Consider the following 8,797-nt stretch of genomic DNA (forward strand, 5'->3'; position numbering starts at 1 on the left):
ACCCCACAGCGTGTTTCGCAGCGCCGGAGGTGACCCGTCATTGGCCGGCGACAGTATCTTCTGGTTCTGCTGCTATCAACAGGGTTTCCCATTGTATGCACCTGGCGGCATGGGTTCACTGTCAGCAGGACCAGAATATCCCGCTGACGGGTGTGATGATATGCATAAGGCAAGTTTGTACATAATGTTAGGCATGACCTCTGACTACTAGGTGGCAGTATAAACCCATTGCGTGAATCTGTGGTCTGGGGAGTTGGGAGTAGGTCGTGCTGGAGGACAGACGTATTTTGCAGTAGTTCCACGATAGTTAATTAGTGTTAATAGTTTATTATTTTATTTATCCTAGTTATCTTATCCTGCCATTGTTCTACAATAAATTATTTGAACTAAATGTTCTGTAGTTTATCATTCACTTCGGCCAGTCTATAGAACATGACAATGGGAATGACCGAAAAATTCTGGGGTGAACGACAGTTGCAGCCCGAGTTCCCTGCAAGGCCCCACTTTTGCCAATTTTCGGCACAAAGGCTTTGGCCAGTGCCGGAACAGTTGAGAAGTTCCCAATGTTGGCGTGGCAGGTTGAAACCGGTGCGTGGGCTATGGGATCTGTGATGAGAAAGTGGCTTTTAATGGCGGCATGTTTGTCTATTAAATCCATTCAAGCCAGCCTCCAAACAGCATCAACCATCCTCCTCTCCCAACTTTGCAAATTCCTGAATGAGATACAGCAACACAAAAAAACGCTTAGATCATGTTATAACATCCTCGACCCGATCGATCTCCCCGTGGGGCTTGTGGAATATGAGCTCCCCACTGAGGGACGGAGGCTCAACAGTGGGGCTTGCTAATTCCCTGAGATAAAAGTAGGCCCAAGAGAGAGCCAGCATCTCAGGATGGTCCCAACTCAGACTTTGAGTGTTGCTTAGTTACTGCATTTTCTAACTGTGAGTAGGAAATAAACTACTTTCGATTTACCTTTTTTGGGGCTCCTCTTTGACTACTGTAGATCATTTTAGGGGAATGCTGGGAAACCCCTCTCTGACTCCAAAAGTTAATGAAGTAAGATGCAGGACACAACAAAAACAAAGAAAAATACAGCACAGGAACAGGCCCTTCGGCCCTCCAAGCCTGCGCCGAACACGTGTCCTATCTAAACCAACCACCTGTATCCTTCTATATCCTGTCTGTTCATGTGCCTATCCAGATAAGTCTTAAAGGTCGCTAACGTTTCTGCTTCAACCACCTCACTTGGCAGTGCATTCCAGGCTACCACCACCCTTTGTATAAAAAGCTTCCCCCACGCATCTCCAATGAGCCTTTCCCCTCTCACCTTGAACTTGTGCCCCCTTATAATTGCCATTTCCGCCCTGGGAAAAAGCCTCCAACTGTTCACCCTATCTATACACCTAATAATTTTATAAAACTTCTATCAGGTCACCATCCAGCCTCCATCTCTCTAGGGAGAACAATCCCAGTTTATTCAAGCTCTCCTCATAGCTAATAGCCTCCATATCAACAGGGTATACTTCCTGGTAAACCTTTTCTGTACTCTCTCCAAAGCCTCCACGTCCTTCTGGTAGTGCGGTGACCAGAATTTGACACAGTATTCCAGATGTGGCCTAACCAACGTTCTATATAATTGTAATATAATTTTCGAGCTTTTATACTCGATACTCTGTCCTCTGAAGGCAAGCATACCATATGCTTTCTTTACCACCATTTCTACCTGTGCTGCCACTTTTAAGGATCTGTGGAGCTGCACGCCTAGATCTCTCTGTGTCTCTGTGCACCTGATGGTTCTGCCATTTATTTTATAGCTCCCACCTGAATTGGATCTACCAAAATGCATCACCTCACATTTGTTCGGGTTAAATTCCATCTACCATTTCTCTGCCCAATTTTGCAGCCTATCTATATCCTGTTGTATTCTCTGACGATCTTCATCACTATCCGCAACTCCTGCAATCTTAGTATCATCCGCAAATGCGCTAATCAGACCCGCTACGTTTTCTTCCAAGTTATTTATATATATTACAAACAGCAGAGGTCCCAGTACTGATCCCTGTGGAACACCACTATTTCAGACCTCCATTCAGAAAAACACCCTTCCACTGCTACCCTCTATCTTCTAGGGCCAAGCCAGTTCTGGATCCATCCAGATAGTTCACCCCTGACCCCATGTGATCGAATCTTTTGTGCCAGCCTGCCATGAGGGACCTTATCAAATGCTTTACTGAAGTCCATTTGGACAGCATCCACAGTCCTTCCCTCGACAATCATTCTTGTCACCTCATCAAAAAATTCAATCAAATTTGTGAGACATGACCTGCCTCGTACAAAACCATGCTGTCTGTCGCTAATAAGACAGTCGCTAATGTCGCTAATTTTTTTCCTTTGGACCCACGGCGAAGAATCACTGAAACGACTACACGATGACATTAATAAGTTCCATCCAACCATCAGACTCACCATGGACTACTCTCCAAAATCAGTTGCATTCTTGGACACACTCGTCTCCATCAAGGACGGTCACCTCAGCACTTCGCTTTACCGCAAACCCACGGATAACCTCATGATGCTCCACTTCTCCAGCTTCCACCCTAAACACATTAAAGAAGCCATCCCCTATGGACAAGCGCTCCGGATACACAGGATCTGCTCAGACAAGGAGGAGCGTAACAGACATCTACAGACGTTGAAAGATGCCCTCGTACGAACGGGATATGGCACTCGACTCATCGATCGACAGTTCCAACGCGCCACAGCGAAAAACCGGACCGACCTCCTCAGAAGACAAACATGGGACACAACCGACAGAATACCCTTCGGCGTCCAGTACTTCCCCGGAGCGGAGAAACTACGTCATCTTCTTCACAGCCTTCAACACGTCATTGATGACGATGAACATCTTGCCAAGGTCATCCCCACACCCCCACTACTTGCCTTCAAACAACCGCGCAACCTCAAACGAACCATTGTGTGCAGCAAATTACCCAGTCTTCAGAACAGTGACCACGACACCACACAACCCTGTCATGGCAATCTCTGCAAGACGTGCCAGATCATTGACATGGATACCACTATTACACGTGAGAACACCACCCACCAGGTATGCGGTACATACTCGTGCGACTCGGCCAACGTTGTCTACCTCATACGCTGCAGGAAAGGATGTCCCGAAGCGTGGTACATTGGCGAGACCATGCAGACGCTGCGACAACGAATGAACGGACATCTCGCAACAATCACCAGGCAGGAATGTTCCCTACCAGCCGGGGAACATTTCAGCAGTCAAGGGCATTCAGCCTCTGATCTCCGGGTAAGCGTTTTCCAAGGCGGCCTTCAGGACCCGCGACAATGCAGAATCGCCGAGCAGAAATTTATAGCCAAGTTCCGCGCACATGAGTGCGGCCTCAACCGGGACCTGGGATTCATGTCACATTACATTCATCCCCCACCATCTGGCCTGCGAAATCCTATCAACTGTCCTGGCTTGAGACAATTCACACCTCTTTAACCTGGGGTTACCCCATCTCTGGATCTGTAAAGATTTAATCACCTGCTAATGCTCGCATTCCTAGCATTGTTTGGCATCTTTGAATTTGTCTATATATGTGTTTCTGGAACAGACCTCTTCATTCACCTGAGGAAGGAGCAGTGCTCCGAAAGCTAGTGACATCGAAACAAACCTGTTGGACTTTAACCTGGTGTTGTAAGACTTCGTACTGTGCTCACCCCAGTCCAACGCCGGCATCTCCACATCATGGCTAATAAGACCATTCACTTCCAAATGTGCATAGATCCTATCTCTGAGAATCTTTTCCACCAATTTCACTATCACTGACGTCAAGCTCACTGGCCTACAATTAACCGGATTATTCTTGCAACCCTTCTTAAATAACGGTGCAACATTGGCTATCCTCCAATCCTCTGGGATCTCACCGGTAGCCAATGCAGACATAAAGATTTCTGTTAGAGGCCCAGCGATTTCATCCCTTGTCTCTCTCAGTAATCTGGGATAGATGCCATCTGGCCCTGGGCATTTGTCTACCTTAATGCTTTTTAACACACCTACTTACTCCCTCATAATAGCAACCTGTTCTAAAGTGTTTACACATCCCTCTGAGACACCACCAATCAACGGGTCCCTTTCCTTTGTGAATACTGATGCAAAATACTCATTGAGGACCTCACCAACTTCCTTTGGTTCCACAAATAATTTCCCTCCTTTGTCCTTGAGTGGACCAACTCTTTCTCCAGCTACCCTCTTGTTCCTAATATATGTATAAAATGCCTTGGGATTCTCCTTAATCCTGTCTGCCAAGGTCATTTTGTTACCCCTTTTTGCCCTCCTAACTCCCTGTTTGAGCCTCTTTAATTGTCTGTGCTTACATATGCATCTTTTTTCTTTTTGACAAGATTCTCAATTTCCCTGGTCATCCATCGTTCCCTAATCCTGCCTTTCCTGTCCTTCATTTTTACCGGCACATGCCTGTCCTGCACACCCATCATCCGCTCCTTAAAAGACTCCCACATGCCAAATGTGGATTTACCCTCAAACAGCCTCTCCAAACAACAGCCTCCAAATCCTGCCTAATCTGGTTGTAGTTAGCCTTCCCCTAATTTAGCACCTTAACCCTCGGACAACACTCGTCCTTTTCCATGAGTATCCAATAGCTTACGGAATTGTGGTCACTGTTCACCACATGTTCTCCCACTGCAACTTCGATGACCTGGTTGGGCTCGTCCCTAGTACTAGGTCCAATGTAGCCCCCTCTCTAGTCGGACTATCCACAAATTGTTCCAAAAAACCTTCTGGGACACACTTAACAAATTCCTCATCATCCAGACCCCTAGCCCTAAGGGATTTCCAGTCAATATGAGGAAAATTAAAGTCTCCCACTACAACAACTCTATTATTTCTACATCTATCCAGAACCTGCTTACATATCTGTGACTCATAATCCCAGCCACCCCCTACCTAACATGTAGGGTAGGAGAACATCAAACCCACAATAGAGAAAGATTGGTGAATTGTGGTATACTCCATATACATGAAAGTATGTTTACTATTGGCTGTAAAATGTTGCCTTGAGCTTCAAAGGTTCAATAAAACATAAAATATCATGCAAATTTATTTCTTAAATAAAATGTTAATATCGGTCCTGCTGATTATAATCAAATGCTTACAGGCTTGCAAGTGGATAAGAATCATAAATATTTACAATATTAAAGGAAGTCCTTTGACCCATTGGAGGCAATATTATCCTCTCCCACAAGTCAGAAAACCGACGGAACTAGCAGCAATGTTTGATTTATGCCCCAACTAACCTTAAAACTAACGAATGATATTGAGTGGAATGCCAAATCAATATTACAGCTGATTCCTGGGATCTTAATGCAGCAAGATTATACGCATAAGACCATAAGACATAAGAGCAGAATGAGGCCATTTGGCCCATTGAGTCTGCTCCGCCAACGAGATCATGACTGATCCGATAATCCTCAACTCCACTTTCCCACTTTATCCCCATAACCCTTGATTCCTTTCCTGGTTAAAACTCTGTCTATCCCAGCCTTGAACATATGTAATAATCCAGCCTCTGTGGTAAAGAATTTGGCAGATTCACTCCTCTCTGAGAGAAGAAATTCCTCCTCATCTCTGCCTTAAATGGGCAACCCCTTACTCTGAGATTATGTCCTCTAGTCCTTGGTTCTCTCACAAGGGGAAGCAACTTCTTGGCATCTACCCTGTCAAGCCCCCTGAGAATCCTATATGTCTCAATAAAGTCGCCTCTTGTTCTTCTGCATAGAACTGGGGCGAGATTCTCCGACACCCCGGCGGGTCGGAGAATCGCCGGGGGCTGGCATGAATCCCGCCTCCGCCGGGGCCGAATTCACCGACAACGGATATTCGGCGGGGGCGGGAATCGCGCCGCGCCGGTTGGCACCCCCCTCCCCCCACGCCCCCCCGCGATTCTCCGGCCCGGATGGGCCGAAGTCCCGCTGCTAGAATGCCTGTCCCACCGGCGTAGATTAAACCACCTACCTTACCGGCGGGACAAGGCAGCGCGGGCGGGCTCCGGGGTCCTGGGAGGGACGTGGGGCGATCTGGCTCCGGGGGGTGCCCCCACGGTGGCCTGGCCCGCGATCGGGGCCCACCGATCCGTGGGCGTCCCTGTGCCGAGGGGGCACTCTTTTCCTTCCGCCTTCGCCATGGTCTCCACCATGGCGGAGGCGGAAGAGACTCCCTCCACAGCGCATGCGCGGGGATGCCGTGAGCGGTCGCTAACGCTCCCGCGCATGCGCCGCCCGGTGATGTCATTTCCGCGCAAGCTGGCGGGGCACCAAAGGCCTTTTCCGCCAGCTGGCGGGGCGGAAATCAGTCCAGCGTGGGCCTAGCCCTTTAAGGTTGGGGCTTGGCCCCCCAAGATGCGGAGGATTCCGCACCTTTGGGGTGGCGTGATGCCCGACTGATTTGCGCCGTTTTGGGCACCGGTCGGCAGACATCACGCCGATACCGGAGAATTTCGCCCCTGGTTCCATACGTTTTTTATTCATGGGATATGGGCGTCACTGGCTAGGCTAGCATTTATTGCCCTTGGGAAGATGGTGGTGAGCTGCCTTCTTGAACCGCCGCCATGCGTGTGGTGTAGGGACACCTGTAGTGCTGTTAGGGAGACATTTCCAGGGTTTTGATCCAGCGACAATGAAGGAATAGCGATGTATTTCCAGGTCAGGATGGTGAGTGGCTTGGTGGGGAACGTTTTGATGACGACGTTGTCATGGCTGCCCTTGTCCTTCAAAATGGTAACAATCGTGGATTTGAAAGGTATTGTTTATGGTGTCTTGGTGAGTAGTGGAACAGCCCAAACTAAATCCACTGCCCTCATCTCTCTTCAATGATCCATATCTTCCCTCAGTCAAATCAAAAGCTTATCTACTTTTATAAAGTGCAATAGTATCTTTTTCAGCTACTCCCTGTGGTAAAGCAATCCACAATTTAACAACTTTCTGCCGAAAGCATTTTCTCCTAAACTTTCTCCTCATTTTCAGTGATAATTTTAGTCTTTCCTTATTCATCCTATCAAAATACCTTGTAATTTTGAAAGAAAAATCTATTAAATTTTCACAGCCTTCTTTGCCCCAGTGGAAATGGAAGGTGAAAAAAGCACCATCCAGCTTTTATAAGCTTAGGTATAACTAGGTCGAACGCAAGGACAATCTAATTTATTATCTAGTTACACCTTATTCTCAGCAGAGTTTGAGCTGGTTGGATTTTAATGCCTAAAGGGAATGGTGGCTTGTGTTGATGGAGAGCCATGTTAAGTTAGGTTTGTCTTGTAGTTTTTTAAATGTTTTAAAGCATCCTTCAATTCACAATTAGTTGGAGTTGCAAAGACAGAGGGTGGGTCTCTCCGTTTCTGAGACTGTGTTGACGCCGCTGCAGAATTTGTGGAGTTTCATGACAGCAAAACTGGCACCGCACCGGGACCGATTCCGCCACTATTGAGGGGCGAGCACCATGGCCACGTGGAACACAATCAAGTCCATTGAGAAACGGTGCCGGATTCACCGGTTTGGCGATTGACACTCAGGAGGCCGACAAGCTGCAGCCGCACATACACACTTCACTCCCCACACACACCATCCCAGCCAACAAGATACCAGCGAGGAGAACAGCCCCAATATTTACAGATGCTGAACTGGAAACCCTCTTGGACGTGGTGGAGGAGAGGAGGATGATTCTGTACCCCAGCCTGGGAAGGAGGCTGCCAGCCGCAGCCGATTGCCATGCCTGGGCACAGGTGGCAGAAACTGTCAGCGCCGTGGGCAACACCATCCGGACTGACCGGCAGTGCCTTAAAAAAACTGCACGCCCACCTCAGGGCCGCCAGGTTGAGTCGATAGAACTGTGTATCTGGCACTAAGCCCCGTAACCCGACCCCCCACCCCCGCCAACCCGGACGGCGGTCGAACCCCCACACTGTACCTCGTGCCGGTGCCCATACCTGCCGCCATGGCCAGGTGCCCTGGCCACTGAGGTCACCAGCTACCCATCCCTGGGCTGCATGCGTCAGACCGTATAACACTGTCATTGACTGAGTAGCCCCACCCCCCCCCCCCTCCCCCGCACACACACACACACACACACACACACACTGCCCAGGAGAATGCTGCGCAACCGCCAAGAGCGGGAGAAGGCAGGAGGGGAATGGTGAACCTGCGGCTCCTAACCAGGGCCCTGGGTGTGATCAGCGGCCCGGAGGAAAGGGAAGTTGCCTGGATGGAGTTCGGCCGCGACGAGGAAGTGAGACCTCGCTCAGATGCGGTTCCCCATGACACGTGTGTCAACAGCCCCCCCCCAACTCCACCCCCACACCATTCTCACCCCTGCATCACCCTCAACCCCACCCTCATCCCGCACCACGCTCACAACACACTCACCCTACACCATCCCACACCACCCTCACCCCCAAACCACCCGCACTCCCGCCCTCACCCCACACCACCCGCACCCCCCCAATATCATCCTTACACCCACACCACCCTTATCCCCACCCTCACATCACACCACCATCACCCTACACCACCCTTTCCATACCACCCCCATCCACACTTCCCTCGGTCCACGGTATAATAATGCATCTTGTCTTGTGTCGTGCAGGACCTGCTGGAGATGGGGTGGGTACATCCCAGAGACACTCACCTCGATTGGGCACTTTCGTGAAGAGGCTCCTGGGATACTACCTGGTGCACACCGCACAGCTGATCCGGTACAGTAGGTGGAGATTGG

This window comes from Scyliorhinus torazame, chromosome 1 (genome assembly GCF_047496885.1).
Source record: "Scyliorhinus torazame isolate Kashiwa2021f chromosome 1, sScyTor2.1, whole genome shotgun sequence".
Lineage (NCBI taxonomy): Eukaryota > Metazoa > Chordata > Chondrichthyes > Carcharhiniformes > Scyliorhinidae > Scyliorhinus > Scyliorhinus torazame.